Source organism: Lepus europaeus, chromosome 20, assembly GCF_033115175.1.
Source record: "Lepus europaeus isolate LE1 chromosome 20, mLepTim1.pri, whole genome shotgun sequence".
NCBI lineage: Eukaryota > Metazoa > Chordata > Mammalia > Lagomorpha > Leporidae > Lepus > Lepus europaeus.
The window spans coordinates 10,444,355-10,461,240 of NC_084846.1; the positions used below are offsets into that span (position 1 = coordinate 10,444,355).

The window sequence follows — 16,886 nt, forward strand, 5'->3', positions numbered from 1 at the left end:
GGGTGTCACGTGACTTGTAATTATGGGAACGTGGTAACAGTACATGGGGGATGAGGGACACTAGCACGCAGGAATCATTGTTGTGCATCAATACAAGGTGTGAGTCTGTAGCCCTGCATAACAAAAACACCCCTCCCTTCTGAGGTGCCACCCATTGGCCCAAAGTCTCATTAACAATTTGACATCCATTCCAGATTTTTTCCTGAGAACGTTTTGACTAATCCAATGACCCATCCCCGTAGTCTCACACGCCCATTGAGAGGGGGGCTGGTCCCCCCTTTTTGTTTTAAAAGTTGTTCCTTTAGGCCAGCCTCTTGGCCAGGCTGCTGGTGCTAGGCTCCTCGATGTGGAAAAGGAGCCGTAGCACACGCAGATCACATTGTAGGGCATGCTGAAGTCCTGCGTGGGCAGGCTCACCAGCAGCAGTTCCGTGTACAGTCTCACGAAGTTGCTGGACTGAGGATGGACAGGCTGACATAGAAGCCATGACTGGGATATGGAGTGTACTCAGTCCACTTGAGCAGGGTCCACTCAAACTGGATGGATACCTTGGTGACGGAGCTGGCAGGCAGCTGAATGAGCGTCTCCAGGAGGTGGGGCTGCAGGCAGTCCTGGGCAGGTTGGTCTCCTTGCCCTTGGATGTGATGGGCAGGTAGACCAGGGCCATGGGGAAGGCGCAGTACGGGTGGGTGTTGTCAACCCTCTCCCAGCCCGTGCAGCAGAAGGGCCAGGAACAGGTATCCTCCAGGCGTGCCTGCTTGCCGCGCTCCAAACTGGTGCCTGTGCAGTCCTGCGACGTACCGCCCTCCGCCTCTGGCCAGGTCCAGCGAGTGCTCGGGTGCAGGGCGTGTGCGGGCCTCGGGCAGCTGGGGCCAGGCCCCAGGCCTCAGGCAGCCGCGGAGCGCCCCATACCCCGCGGGACTGCACCGGGCTGCAAGGCATGTGCTCGTTCGGCACCATCGGGCTGGATCCGCGTTCCCATCGCAGCCTCTCGGCGAGCCGCCCCAACCTCTCCTCGCCCGGCCCCGCTTCCCTAATTTGTTCCGCGGTGGAGAGAGGGGCCTGGAGCCGCAGCCCTCCCCTCCCCCCATGTCGGGACTCCCGCCCAGGCCACCGGCCCCAGCGCTTACCACCATCATCATCCTCCCCGTCCGCGCCACTGCTCGACTCCGCAGGCAGCAGCTGTCCGCCCCATGCTGAGGCCACTGCTGGCCCGGGGCCACCCCTGCCGCCACTGCTCTGGCTCCGGTGGTCCCCACCGAGCTCCATGCGCTGCGTTGAGGGGTGCAGCGCAGTACGGCACTGCTTCCAGGTGCGAGGGGGCCAACGGCGACCGCGAGGGGTCCGGGCCGGCCAGGCGTGCGGCCAGTGCGCAGCAGCCCTCTGCGAGGTGGGTGAGGCGGCACAACAGGTGCGCCCAGGGGCCCTAGAAGGCGGCAGCCACGTCCCTGGAAGGCAGCGGGGTGATCCTCCCACAGGGTGTCACGTGGGGGCTCTGCCTGGCCCCAGCTGCCTGGCCCCAGGAGCAGCAGCACCAGCAGAGCGAGCCGCATGGCCGCCGCCATGCCAGCGGCTGCTCCCGCATAGGTTACCTCATTTCTCCTCCCTCTTCCCAGGCAATCTGAAGGGTCCCCATCAGGTAGCTCCCTCCACGGCTCTACATAGGGGGAGGCTGCCTCTGCCCCCAGGAGGTATGGGGGTGGTTTCGGCCCTCCTGGGGTGGAGGGGCTAGGCGGGATGGCTTTTACTTTTGTTTTTGCTTTTTGATTAAACTTAGCCCATTCTCCTTCCCCGCCATCTTCCTCTGAATCTCTGGGCTCTCCCAAGTCCTGTAAGGCCTTTAAGGCCCAGTCCATAATGGACGAAACTGCATTACCCATACTAGGGTTTCACTTACCCTGAGAGACCGCTTGGCCTCGGCCGAAAAGTAACTGCTCGAGCCCCACGTTGGGCACCAGATGCTGGGTCTTAGTCCACCCGTACAAGGATGGACTGGGTCCGAGGAAAGGTAAGTGCGCCGTTCGCCCGTTCCCCAGCCTCCCAATCCCGGAGACAATCAGACTCAGCGGGGAGCCAAGTCTAGCAAGGACTCATTTACTTCATGCGAAACAGAACCTTTTCTAGTACAAAACTGCAGAGTCATTGGGGCAGGGCTAAGGACCAACCAATCACTTAAAAAATCACCTTACGGGGGGATTTCTATAGGACTAGCCATATGTCTATACACTTGTTACTAGTTTTGTTACCTCCCCTGATGTTGCACAGCCAATCAGTTTTAGTGGTAAACAACTTTGGATTCCACCCACCTTACTTCCTTTGGACACCATCATGTAACTAATTTCCCCACAGAGTCCCAGCTGTGCTCCTGCTTCCTGCCTCTGTTGATGCAGACCCCGAGAGACAGGCAGGGACAGTGACAGCCCTGGCACCCACAGGAGACCAGGTTGAATTCCTAGCCCCCAGCTTGCACCTGGCCCAGCTCCAGTTCTTTGAGACATCTGGGGGTGAACCAGCAAATGGAAGAAATCTGTCTACAGGGCTCTCTCAGGGTACCAGTGGAATGGAGAGCTCTTTCTATCAGTCACTCCCTCTGTCTCTCTACTTTTGGAATTATGCAAATAATTTTTAAAAGATTTTTATTTTTTATTTATTGGCAGAGTGACAGAGAGAAAGACATCTTTTATCCACAAGTTCATATCTCAAATGAGTATAATGGCCAGGCAAATCCAGGCTAAGCCATGAGCCCAGAACTCCTTCTGGGTCTCTCACATGGATACAGGTGGTCAAATACTTGAGTCATATTCTGTGGCTCTCCTTGGAATGCTAGAAGAAATCTGGTTCAGAGGCAGAACAGCTGGGACTTGAACCCACCCAGCAATGTAGGATGTTGATGCCACAAGGAGCATCTAAATGCCCTGTCCCACACACTGGGCCCTGTGCATTGACCAGGTGGATGAGCTTGTCAAGGTTCTTGAACCACTTGTGGGCATTCTCACACTGGAAGTCACCACCCATGGCCAACATGGTGTGGTTGGTGTGGTAGTGTCTGCGCTGCCAGGGCAAAGGCAGTTCTCAGGCCAACCTGTCTCTGGCTACCCTTGTGCCTGGCAGTGTCTTGGTCTATACAGATGTGTCCCAAAAATTCATGGAAAATTGAATTAAAAGATAATTGGTTCACCGGCCACAGCACACCGGCTGCGGTGGCCATTGGAGGGTGAACCAACAGCAAAAGGAAGACCTTTCTCTCTTTCTCTCTCTGTCCACTCTGCCTGTCAAAAAATAAAAAATAAGACAATTGGTTTTGGTGCAAAACAATATTGAATCCATGCATAATTTTTTCATAATGCACAGTTTCATGACCTTTTCAAAGACTCACCTATGTGTGTATAAAGTGAATTGAGAATAGATCCCAGTGAAAAATAAGCGGGTCTCTCTCTCTCACTGTCTAACTCTGCCTGTCAAAAAAAATAAAAAATAAGTGAGAATAATAGAGGGAGGAGTTGTACAGCTTGGCATACATTCCCAGAGACTTACTCTTCAGGGTAAACCTAAAAACTTGCCATGGGACTCCAAATCCCATTAAGCTGAGTGATACTCATGCCATCTTAATGTAAAACTGATCATATTAAGTGTGCAATTGATCATATAGATAGAATTAAGTGTCAAAGGGATAACATAAATAAGACCAAGTGTCTGGTAATAACAATAGATAGAATTAAAAAGGAGAGACTTCCAACATGGAAGCAGTCCACACAGCAGACTCATAGAATGACAAACGCCCTAAAGAGCACTCTGATCTCAAAATCAGCCATTAAGACATTGGAATCTGGCTAAAAAGCCCATGTGAGCATTTCAAACATGGAAAGCCAAGACACTGTAGAAAAAAAATGATCTACATGAAAAATCTCTGTGAGTGAGACCTCAGTGCAAAGAAGGGGCCATCAAAGGAGGATGTACTTTGCTCTGAAGGGAGAGAAGAACTTTCACTTTGCTTATGACCTTGTCTAAATACTGACAGAGTTTGTGGACTCCAGAGGCTTCATAGCCTTGACAGCTCATGTCAAGAGCTTCAGATGATCACTGACATCATAAATAAGAATGTTAATTGTTAAATCAACAACATGAGTCACTGTGCACTTACTCTCCTTGTTGGACCTCTGTCCTTAATGAGTTGTACTATAAGAATTAACTGTAAAACTTGTTTTCAAACAATACTTTATATTTTGTAGAGGTGCAAATTGTTGAAATCTTTACTTAGTATAGAGTTGGTCTTCTGTATATAAAGTTAATTAAAATTGAATCTTAATGAAGAATGTCATCCCATATGGTCGCAGGTTCAAGCCCTGACTTCTCCACTTCCAATCTGGCTCCATGCTATTGGCCGGAGAATGGCAGCAGCAGACGGCTCAAGTGATTGGGCTCCTGCCACCCTCAACGGAGACCCAGGGGAAGTGCCTGGCTCCTGGCTTCGTCCAAATGCTGCTGCAGCCACCAGTTGTGAAACAGCAGTTGGAAGACTTTTCTCTCCCTCTCCCTCTCTATCTTTCAAATAAATCAATCAGTACTTAAAATTAAAAGATGCCTCCTGGGATGCCCCATCCCATATCAAAGTGCCTTGTTCACGTCCCAGCTCCACTCCTCATTTCAGCTTCCTGCTAATGAGTAGTCCGGGAGACATCAGATCAGGCTCAAGTACTTGGGTTGCTGCCCTTATGTGGGAGATCCTGGTGGAGTCTGGGTTCCTGGCTTCAGTTTGACCCAGCCCTGACTGTTGGCAGGCATTTGTGAAATAAACTAACATATGGAACACCTCTCTCTCCCTCATTCTCACTTTGTCACTCTGTCTTTAAATACATAAATAAATAAATCTTTTAAAAATATTCTAGGGGACAGCTTTGTGGCCTGGCACATGCATTACATTCCATGCTAACATGCCTGGGAAAGTAGATGAAAATGACCTAAGAGTTCAAGGGGTCACCCATGTGAGACCCAGATGAAGTTCCAGAGGCCAGTCTTCAGCAATTCGTGGAGTGGGACAGCATGATCTCAGTCTCTCCCTTTTTTCCCCACTCTTTCAGATACATGAAACAAATATTTTTTTTCTTAAAAAATTATTTATGTACTTAAAAGAGTTACAGAGAGAATGGGAGGCAGAGAGAGAGAAAGAGAGAGAGAGAGAGAGAGAGAGAGAGAGAGAGAGAGAGAGAGAGAGAGAGACTTCTCTTCCATTCACTGGTTCACTCCCAAAATAGCTACAACAGCCATGTCTGAGCCAGGCTGAAGCCAGGAGCCAGGAGGTTCATCTAGGCCTCCCATGTGGGTGGAAGGGCCCAAGGGTCAAAACTGGACATGCCTGACACAGGGCAAGTGTTGCAATGTGCAGAGCCCAGTGCAAAAGGAAATCTCTAGACTCTTGTTTGGAATGAGATTCTTTTTTTTTGACAGGCAGAGTGGACAGTGAGAGAGAGACAGAGAGAAAGGTCTTCCTTTTTGTCGTTGGTTCATCCTCCAATGGCCACCGCGTTAGGCGCGCTGCGGCCAGTGCACCACGCCAATCCGATGGCAGGAGCCAGGTGCTTCTCCTGGTCTCCCATGGGGTGCAGGGCCCAAGCACTTGGGCCATCCTCCACTGCACTCCCTGGCCACAGCAGAGAGCTGGCCTGGAAGAGGGGCACCGGGACAGGATCGGTGCCGCAACCGGGACTAGAACCCGGTGTGCTGGCGCCGCGAGGCGGAGGATTAGCCTAGTGAGCCATTGCGCCAGCCTGCAATGAGATTCTTTAAGACACTGACAGCAGAGCACTACATTAAGCCCAGGGCCTGCGTGAGTCTGGGGCCCTGGGTGATGGGTCAGCTCACCCCACAGCCTCACCTGTGAAGAGATTGGAGGTTGGGGGCTGCAGGCTGGCGCTGGCCCACCACACCACCTCCATCTCCTGTTTCTTCTGCATCTTTTCATCTTGATAATCCACACACCCAAAGAAGATGCCATCAGAGCCCATCTGGAGGTGGGGAGGAGGGGGCACCAGGAATGAATGCCCAGCCCTCCACCATCAAGCTCCTCTTGGCTAGGGAGAGGCAGGCAGAGCACAGGAAGACAGTGGGGCTAAAATCAAGTTTCTTTAAAAGCTTTGGAAAAAAACACTGAAGAAAGAAATAGAAGAAGACACACACAAAAATGGAAAATGTTTCCACGTTCATGGATTGGAAGAATCAATATCATCAAAACGTCCATACTACCAAAAGCAATTTACAGATTCAATGTGATACCAATTAAAATACTAATGACATTGTTCTCAGATCTAGAAACAACAATGTTGAAATTCATACAGAAGCATAGGAGACCCCAAATAGCTAAAGCAATCCAATCTTACACAACAAACACAAAGCCAGAGACCTCACAAGTGTCAGATTTCAAGACATATTGGGGCAGTTATAATCAAAACAGTCTGATACTGGCACAAATACTGATGGATAGACCAATGGAACAGAATAGAAACTCCAGAAATCAATCCACGCATCTACAACCAACTTGTCATTCACAAAGGAGCTAAAACCAATCCCTAGAGCAAGGACAGTCTCTTCAACAAATGGTGCTGGGAAAACTGGATCTCTGCATGCAGAAGTATGAAGCAAGACCCCTACCTTACACCTTTCACAAAAATTCACTCAAAGCTGGTGTCATGGCTCACTAGGCTAATCCTCCACTTGGCGCACCAGCACCCAGGTTCTAGTCTCGGTTGGGGTGCCGGATTCTGTCCCAGTTGCTCCTCTTCCAGTCCAGCTCTCTGCTGTGGCCCGGGAAGGCAGTGGAGGATGGCCCAAGTGCTTGGGCCCTGTACCTGCATGGGAGACCAGGAGGAAGCACTTGGCTCCTGGCTTTGGATCGGCACAGTGCACAGGCTGTAGCAGCCATTTGGGGGGTGAACCAACGGAAGGAAGACCTTTCTCTCTGTCTCTCTCTCACTGTCTAACTCTGCCTGTCAAAAAAATTCACTCAAAACAGATCAAAGACTTAAATCTATGATCCAATATCATCAAATCATTAGAGAACATTGGGGAAACCCTGCAAGACATTGGCATAGGCAAGTTTTCCTGGAAAAGACCCCAGAGGCACAGGCAATCAAAGTCAAAATTGACAAATGGGATTACATCAAGCTGAGAAGTTTCTGTACTGCAAAAGAAACATTCAGCAAAGTGAAGAGGCAACTGAAAGAATGGGAGAAAATATTTGCAAACAATGCAACTGATAAAACATTAATATACAGAATATATTAAGAGTTCAAGAAACTCAACAACAAAATAAACAATCCAGTTAAGAAACGGGCAAAGGACTTGAACAGGCATTTTTCAAGAGAGGAAAATCAAATGGCCAACATACATGGAGAAACTGCTCAGGATTACTAGCCATCGGGAAAATGCAAGTCAAAACCACCATCTAGGCCGGCGCCATGGCTTAACAGGCTAATCCTCCACCTTGCGGCGCCAGCACACCAGGTTCTAGTCCTGGTTGGGGCGCCAGATTCTATCCTGGTTGCCCCTCTTCCAGGCCAGCTCTCTGCTATGGCCCGGGGAGGCAGTGGAGGATGGCCCAAGTCCTTGGGCCCTGCACCCGCATGGGAGACCAGGAGAAGCACCTGGCTCCTGGCTTTGGATTAGCGAGATACGCCGGCCACAGTGGCCATTGGAGGGTGAACCAACAGCAAAAAGGAAGACCTTTCTCTCTCTCTCTCTCTCTCACTATCCACTCTGCCTGTCAAAAAAAAAACACCATCTAAAAGTCAAAAAACAATAAATGCTGGTAAGGATGTGAGGAAAATGATACCCTAATTTACTGTGGTGGGAATGTGAACTAGTACAACCATTATGGAAGACAGTATGGAGTTTCTTCAGTGATGTGAAAATAGACCCACCACATAACCCAGTTATCACACTCCTGGGAATTTACCCAAAGGAAATGAAATCAACATATGAAAGAATTATCTGTACCCTATGTTTATTGCAGCTCATCAACCCAGATGTCCATCAACTGAAGACTGGATAAAGAAATTATGGTATATTGGGGGCTGGCACTGTAATGACAAATGTTAAAGCTCTGGCCCTTAGTGCCAGCATCCCATATGGATGCCTGCTGAAGTCCCAACTGCTCCACTTATGATCCAGCCTCCTGCTAATGCATCTGGGAAAGCAGTGGAGGATGGCCTAAGTCCTTGGACCCCTGCACCCACATGGGAGACCCAGAGGAGGCTCCAGCTTCTTCAGCTCAGCTCCATCCATTACAGTCATTTTGGGAGTGATGGAAGGCCTCTCTCTCTCTCTCTGTAACCCTTTCAAGTAAAAAAATCTTCTTTAAAAACGAACTATGGTGTATGTACACTATGAAGTACAACATAGTGGGAAAAAATGAAATCTTGTCATTTGCAACAAATGAATTTAACTAGAAACTATTATACTTAGTGAAATAAGCCAGTCCCCAAAAGATAAATACCATATGTTCTCCCTAATCTATGGTAACTTGGAGAGTACCTAAAAGGCAATCTGTAGAAGTGAAATGAAATTGACAATTTGAGATGTGATGACTTTGAACAGCCCTTTTCTTGACTGTTGAAAACACAGTTTTTAAATATATACATTATTTGTTGAACTCTACTTAGTGTAGGGTTAGTCTTACGCATATAAAGATAGTTGAAAATAGATTATAGTAAAAAATAAAAATGGGAATAGAAGAGGGAGGAAGAAGAAGGGTGGGAGTGCAGGTAGGAGGGAGGGTAGGGTGGGAAGAAGCACCATGTTCCTAAATTTGTATGTATGAAATGCATGAGTTTCTATACCTTAAATATAAGGTTTCCAGATTTTAAAAAGTTCTAAAATTTTTTTTAAAATAAAAATAAATAAGAGCTTTGGGAAGAGTCAAAGCACACCACCTGACCTCTGGGAGGAGGCGGGATCAATGTCAGAATCCATCACCACCTGCCCAGCAATATCAATGCCACAAGGAAGGCTCCCACCTCCACAGTCAGGGTGGTTGATGTCAGAACTCTGGGAATGGAGCTGGTTTTAAAGCAGCCAAGCCCTCCACCTGTCACTCATCGTGGGGAGGAGACAGAGATGTGAGAAAAGGGGATGAGGTATTGAGGGGTGGAGCTACTGAATCCCGGTCAGACTTGGATTGAGAAGTGCCAGGACTTACAAATAGCCCAAAGGGTGGAGTTTCATTAGGCCAAGACTGGCCCAAGGGAGATGGCAGGAAAAAGGCGGGACTTAAATGACCAAGGGAGGAGTGAGAGCGAGTGAAGTGGTGGACCTAAAAGAGGACCACATAGCACCTGCGCAAAGAGCAAAGCCTGTTCCCGAGAGTGCCCAAAGGGGTCGATGTGCCAGGCCACACGGGGGCGCCCGTCATCGCCGAACGTGTCCTGCAGGAAACGCAGCCCCAGCGTCATCTGGTCCACGATGGCGCCATAGTGGGCGGCCGCCTCGTCGTTCATCACACAGCCACCGTTGGCAAACTCCAGGCGCCCTGCGCGGGAGGGGCAAGGTTGGGGTCAAAGGCTGGGAGCCAGACAAGGGAGAGTGGTGCTGGGATGAGAGGAGAAAAGTGTTCACTCCCTGTCTCAGAAGCCAGGGTTACAGGAGGAAGCTGAGCTGGGCTTCCATTTCCCCGTCCTTGGGGCAGGCTCACCCTGGCGCACCAGCTCCCGCACGGCTTGCTGGGTTGCGTTCGTCTGCTGGTGCCACCAACGGGAGAAGAAGGCCATCTCCACATACACGAACCTGCGGCTGGGCTCTGCCCGCAGGGCGGAAATGATCGAGTCCAGGATGTTCTTCACGGCCCCGTGGTGGAGCTCATTCTGAGCTGTGGACACAGGGTCGGGCACTCAGGGACCAGGAGAGCCAGGGGGACCCTCCTCCACACAGGAGCCCATGCTAGGCATTGCCCACACTCTGCTGTCCAGGGCTCAGAAGGGGTTAGAGACCCACAATGGGTGTCTGGGGCCACATCCACCGAGTACTTACCCCCATAGTAGTACTGGTCCACTGTCTTGATCCAGCCCACGTCATCATGTGTGTGGGCCAGCAGGTGAATGTTCAGCATGTCTGGCTGCACCATGGGGCATGTCTACGCAGGGACCCAACACACACACACACACGTCAGTACCCCCAGGGCAAAGAGGTGGAGTGGGGGAAGGGCCTGGCTCAGTGGACAGCATGATGGACACTGGGGTGCGGTGGGGAGGCCCCGACCTGAGCCTTACTGTGTCCAGAGGAGGCCAGGCCCTCCCAAGCAGGACGCACGCATCGTGGTGCTCACACGCACAGCTCCCACCCCGCACAGCCCCCCAGCGTGGCTCTCCCTCTCGCCCTGGGAAAATCATCAGCGCCCTGGCTGAGGTGCGTTCCTCCCCACACACAGCTGACCTGCGGGCGTCCTGGGGCACACAGAGGGCAGTGACCTGGGCACAGTAAGTGGAGGAGCCAGGGTGGACTTCAGGGAGGCGGCGTCCACAGCCCCGGTTCTCTCTGAGCGCCCCCGCCGCCCCCACACCGCCCTCATGGGGCTCCCACAGCTCAGGCCAGCGGCCCGGGGACCCGGGGAGGCGGGGACCTCCTCCACCATGGCAGCCCGCACGCATTCGGATCCCTTGTGGGACCCGCCGCCCCACGGAGGCACCCCCGGATCGGACCCGTCCACACCCGTGGACCCTCCTCAGGGCTTCCGCTGGCCGGCTTCTGCTCCCGCGCGCGTGAATCCCGCCGCCGGCGTGGGCCCCCGAAGCACGACCGAGGGCGGTCATGGCTCCGCTGCCCCCGCCGCCGCCGCCTCAGGAGGGTTCCCGGGTCCAGCGGTGGCGGGGTGAATGCTCCGCCCCCAGAACGCAGCCTGGCCAATCGGCGCCGGAGGGATGGGGTCACACTCGCGCAGGCACCGCCTAGGTCTGAGTCTACAGTTGAATCCTCTGGGTCCCTGAACCCAGCCAAGAGGGGACAGGTGCTGCCCTCGGGGCGCTGGATGCCCAAGGGCGCCCTTAGCTGCTCGGCACTCCGTGGGGCACGGAAATGACTCTGCCCCCTGAGGGTAGGGGCCTCAGCTTTTTGGCAGTTGCCGGGTGCTCCTGGCAGTGGAGAGACACAGACCCTAGGGTGTCTCATGGACCCTCAGGGACCGGCTTGATGAGGGTGCGGTTCTGCCCCATGGGGACTGGGACACTGGGGAACAAAGTGCCCTTGTTGAGCCTCGGCTCAGGAAGTGTGAGGCTTGTGCAAGGGAGGGTCTCACTCAAGAGTGTAAGATGAACCTTCTCACGAGAACTACGTAGCAAGGGCGCATCCCCAATGATTAAGGACCTCTCACTAAGCCCACTTCCTTTCTGCTGAAAAGAATTTTTTAAATTTTTTCTTTTTTTCAAGTTTTATTAATAAATATAAATTTCCAAAGTACAACTTTTGAATTATAGTGGCTTTCCCCCTCATAACCTCCCTCCCACCTGCCACCATTCCATCTCCCACTCCCTCTCCCATCCCATTCTTCATCACGATTCATTTTCAATTATCCTTCTATACAGAAGATCAACTTAGTACATGCTAAGTAAAGATTTCAACAGACTGCACCCACACAGACACACAAAGTATAGATCATTGTTTGAGTAGTAGTTTTACCGTTAATTCGCATAGTACAACACATGAAGGACAGAGGTCCTACACGGGGAGCAGGTGCACAGTGACTCCCTTTGTTGATTTAACAGTTGACACTCTTATTTATGATGTCAGTAATCACCAGAGGCTCTTGTCAGGAGCTGCCAAGGCTATGGAAGCCTCTTGAGTTCATCAACTCTGATCGTATTTAGACAAGGCCATAATCAAAGTGAAAGTTTTCTCCTCCCTTCAGAGAAAGGTACCTCCTTCTGTGATGGCCCATTCTTTCCGCTGGGATCCCCCTCACAGAGATCTTTCATTTAGGTCATGTTTTTTTTGCCACAGTGTGTTGGCTTTCCATGCCTGAGAAACTCTCATGGGATTTTTAGCCGGATCTGAATGCCTTCGGGGCTAATTCTGTGGCCAGAGTTCTGTTTAAGGCATTTGCCATTCTATGAGTCTGCTGAGTATTCTGCTTCCCATGTAGGATCATTCTCTCCTTTTTAATTCTATCAACTATTATTTGCAGACACTGGTCTTATTTATGTAATAACTTTGACACTTAATCCTATCTTTTGGATTAATTATAAACTTAAACTTATCACTTTAACAAGTAAGATGACATTGGTACATGCCACTTTGATGGGATCGAATTGGAATCCCCTGGCATGTTTCTAGCTCTACCATTAGGGGTAAGTCCGAGTTAGCATGTGCTGAACTGTACGTCTCTTCCCTATCTTATTCCTACTATTATATTTACCAGGGATCACTTTTCAGTTAGATTTAAAAACCTAAGAATAATTGTGTGTTAATTAAAGAGTTCAACCAATGACATCAAATAGATCAAAAAAATACTAAAAGGAATAAAATAGTAAGTTGTTCCTTGACAGTCAGGACAAGAGCTGATCAGGTTATTGTTTCTCATAGTGACCATTTCACTTCAACAGGTTTCCTTTTAGGTTGTTGTAGATCAGGGAAAACATATGATATTTGTTCCTTTGGGACTGGCTTATTTCACTCAGCATGATGTTTTTCAGATTCCTCCATTTTGTTGCAAATGACCAGATGGTATTTTTTATTGCTGTATAGTATTCTATAGAATACATGTCCCATAATTTCTTTATCCAGTCTACTGTTGATGGGCATTTGGGTTGATTCCATGTCTTAGCTATTGTGAATTGAGCTGCAATAAACCCTAAGGTTCAGACAGCTCTGCATACCAGGGATAAATCCCACTTGATCCAGGTGAATGATCTTTCTGATGTGCAGTTGGATTCAGTTTTCCAGAATTTTGTTGAGTATTTTTGCATCTATGTTCATCAGGGAGATAGGTCTGTAGTTTTCTTTCTCTGTTGTGTCTTTTCTGGGCTTAGGAATTAAGGTGATATTGGCTTCATAGAAAGAATTTGGGAGGACTCCCTCCCTTTCAATTGTTTTGAATAATTTGTGAAGAACTTGCCTTAGCTGTTCTTTAAATGTCTGGTAAAATTCAGTGGTGAAGCCATCCGGTCCTGGGCTCTTCTTTTTTGGTAGTGCATTTATTACTGATTCAATTTCTTCCATGGTTATGGGTCTGTTTAGATTTTCTATGTCTTCAAGGCTCAGTTTAGGAAGGTTGTATGTGTCCAGAAATCTATCCATTTCTTCCAGGTTCCCCGATTTGTTAGCATACATCTCTTTGTAGTGGTTTCTGATAATTCTTTTTATTTCTGTTGTGTCTGTTGTTACATTTCCATTACTATCTTTGATTTTACAGATTTGGGTCTTCTCTCTCCTTTTTTAGTTAGTTGGGCCAATGGTGTGTCGATTTTGTTTCTTTTTTCAAAGAACCAGCTCCTGGTTTTGTTGACCTGTTGTATTGGTTTTTTTTTTGGGGGGGGTTCAATTCTGTTTATTTCTTCTCTTTAGTATTTCTTTCCTCCTGCTGGGTTTGGGCTTGACTTGCTGCTGTTTTTCTAAATCCTTGAGGTGCATGGAGAGTTCATTTGTTTGGTTCCTTTCCAGCTTCGTGATGTAGGCAGCAATTGCTATAAACTTTCCACTTAGCACTGCTTTTGATAGGTTGTGTTACCATTTTCATTTGTTTCTAGAAATCTTTTGATTTCTCTTTTAATTTCTTTGATGACCCACTGTTCATTCAGTATCATGTTGTCCATTCTCCATATGTTTGCATATGGTGTAGAGATTCTTGGGTTGTTGATTTCGAGTTTCATTGTGCTATAGTCTGAGAAGCTGTATGGTATAGTTTCAATTTTTTTTGAATTTGTTGAGGCTCCCTTTATGGCCTAGCATATGGTCAATCCTAGAGAACATTCCATGAACTCTGTGGCTGTGGGGTAGAAAGTTCTGAAGATATCTATTAGGTATCTGGTCTATTAGGTGTCTATTAGGTATTTGGTCTATAGCATCAATTAGCTCTGTTGTTTCCTTGTTGAATTTCTTTTGTTAATTTTTTAATTTTTTTTGACAGTCAGAGTGGACAATGAGAGAGAGAGACAGAGAGAAAGGTCTTCCTTTTGCCGTTGGTTCACCCTCCAATGGCTGCTGCGGCTGGCGTGCTGCAGCCGGTGCACCATGCTGATCTGATGGCAGGAGCCAGGTGCCTCTCCTGGTCTCCCATGGGGTGCAGGGCCCAAGCACTTGGGCCATCCTCCACTGCACTCCCATGCCACAGCAGAGAGCTGGCCTAGAAGAGGGGCAACCGGGACAGAATCCGGCGCCCCAACCAGGACTAGAACCTGGTGTGCCGGCGCCGCAAGGTGGAGGATTAGCCTAGTGAGCCCCGGCGCCAGCCTTCCTTGTTGAATTTCTGTCTGGTTGATCTGTCCATTGGTGAGAGTGGGTGTTGAAGTCCCCTGTTATTATTGTATTTGAATCCATATCTCCCTTAAGATTCTTTAGTAATTATTTCAAGTAGCCAGGTGCCCTGTAATTAGGTGCATATACATTTATAATAGTAATGTCTTCCTGTTGGATAGATCCTTTAATCATTATATAGTGCCCTTCTCTGTCTCTTTTAATGGGTTTTATGTTAAAGTCTATTTTGTCTGATATTAGGATGGCCACACCAGCTCTTTTTTAATTTCTGTTAGCTTGGAGTATCTTTTTCCATCCTTTCACTTTCAGTCTGCATGCATCTTTGCTGATAAGGTGTGTCTCCTGAAGGCAGCATATAGATGGATTCTCTTTCTTGATCCAATCAGCTAGTCTGTGCCTCTTGGTAGTAGAATTAAGACCATTCACATTCAGTGTGATTATTGTTAAGTACTGTCTTTTCCCAGTCATGTTTCCTGAAATGAGCTGTTTATGTATTTTGAACTTTGTTTGTAGCTTACTCTACATTTGCTTTTTTTTGTAGTGAAGTTCTTGTTTTTGTCTTTCTGTGTACAGCACGTCTTTGAGCAAGTGTTGTAGGGTTGGACACATGGATACAAATTCTTTCAGTTCTGTTTGTCTTGGAAGATCTTTATTTCCCCTTCATTCATAAATGATAGCTTTGCAGGGTATAGTATTCTAGGTTGGCATCGTTTGTCTTTTAAAACTTGAAGTGTATCATGCCATTGTCTCCTTGCTTGTAGTGTTTGCGATGAGAAGTCTGGGCTGAGTCTGATTAACTTACCCCCGAATGTGATTTGTCATTTCTCTTGGTACATTTTAGGATTTGTTCTTTGTGTGTCACTGAGCTGAGTGTTGCCACAATGTGTCACGGTGAATTTCTCTTCTGGTCTATCCTGTTCGGAGTCCTGGCTATCTGCTGAATTTGCCTGTTATTATCCAGCTGCCTTTGTTTGAAGTTTTCTGATATGATTTCATTGAAAACCCCTTCCAATCCATTCTCTCTTTTCACCCCCTCAGGGACTCCTATTATCCGAACATTACACCATTTGATTGAATCTTGCAGGTCTCCGACTGTATTTTTTAATTTTTTAATTTCTTCTTCCTGTGTTTGAACTGACTGTATTATTCCTGTAAGTTTGTCTTCGAATTCTGATATTCACTCTTCTATTTCATCTGTTTGATTTCCAAGGGATTCCACGGTGTTTTTTATATGGTCAGTTGAGTTTTTCATTTCCAGTATTTCATTTTGGCTTCTCTTTAGGATCTCTAATCCTTGGGCTTGTTTTTCGTTCAACTCTGGAAACTGTTTCTCATTATTTCTAAGTAATCTGATCAGTAATTTTCTGAGTTCTTTTTCTGGCATGGTTTCAAATTCTTCTTCTTCAGCCTCTGTTATGGTTGGTTTAGCATGCTCCATTGGCAAGTCTATATGTTCTTCTATATTCTTATTGTGGGTTTTTCCTTTGTTTTTTGGCATTCTGTTTGGTTTGTTTTTCAGGTTGATTTCCCTGCTGTGGGTCTGTATCAATATCCAGTGTAAGCAGGCTGCTCTACCTCCTAGAGTTTGTTTATTTATTTTTTACTTATTTATTTATTATATTTTGTAACTTGAGTGGGCTGGTGTCAGGGCTTTGAGGTGCCACTCTCCACCCCTTGGGGGCCAGTTTCCCTGTTCCTATATTCACCCTTACATGTCTGTGCCTGGTGTTCATTTGTCAGCCACTCTCCCTCACTGTGCCTCCTGCGTGACCACCTTTGGACTCCGCCCCTGTTGCATCCTCCTTCAGAGCAGAGGCCAGCCTCCTTTAAGCCCGAATGTAAACAAACAGGATGGCTGCTCTCTGCCTGCTGCAGCTCTGATTGTGGGGAGGATCTTGGCATTTTTGATCCCTCAGTTTGTCCCCCTGGATCATGCCCTCTTCCCATGGGCGCTATTCAATTTTTCTTTCTGGTAACTTGAGTAGGTTTATGTCAGGGCTTTGAGCTGCCCTCCCTCACTGCACCCGCCCCCTGCACAAGGAGTGTCATATCGCTCCACTGCACCTTTGGACTCTGTCTCCGAAGGTTAGTTCGGAGGCAGAGGCAGTTCACTTTTAAGCCCGAATGCAGACAAACAAGATGGCTGCTTCCTGCCCGCTGCAGCTCCGATTTGGGGGAGGGTGGAGGCACCAAGGGATCCTGGGGTGTTTAGTCCCTCAATTCATCCCCATGAATCGTGCACTCTTTCAGCAGGCGCTACTCCGTTCCATTTTCGATTTCCTCCCCTACTCAGTGGTGTGTGTCTCATTGTCCATCCCAGGGTGGGTTGGGGGGAGGGGTGGTGGCACCTGGTGCAGCAGTGCCCAGTGAGCGCCCTGCCTCACCTCAGCTTCCAGCACTGGTGCATACACACTCCTCCTGCTGGTGTCCTGCGC

General features: G+C 48.5%; 1 pseudogene; it reads right to left on the reverse strand.

Moving 5' to 3' along the window:
* The window catches only part of LOC133749277 (lysosomal alpha-mannosidase-like), a 54,100-nt pseudogene extending 43,482 nt beyond the window's left edge, over positions 1 to 10,618 (reverse strand).
* Between the last annotated feature and the right edge of the window lie 6,268 nt (positions 10,619 to 16,886).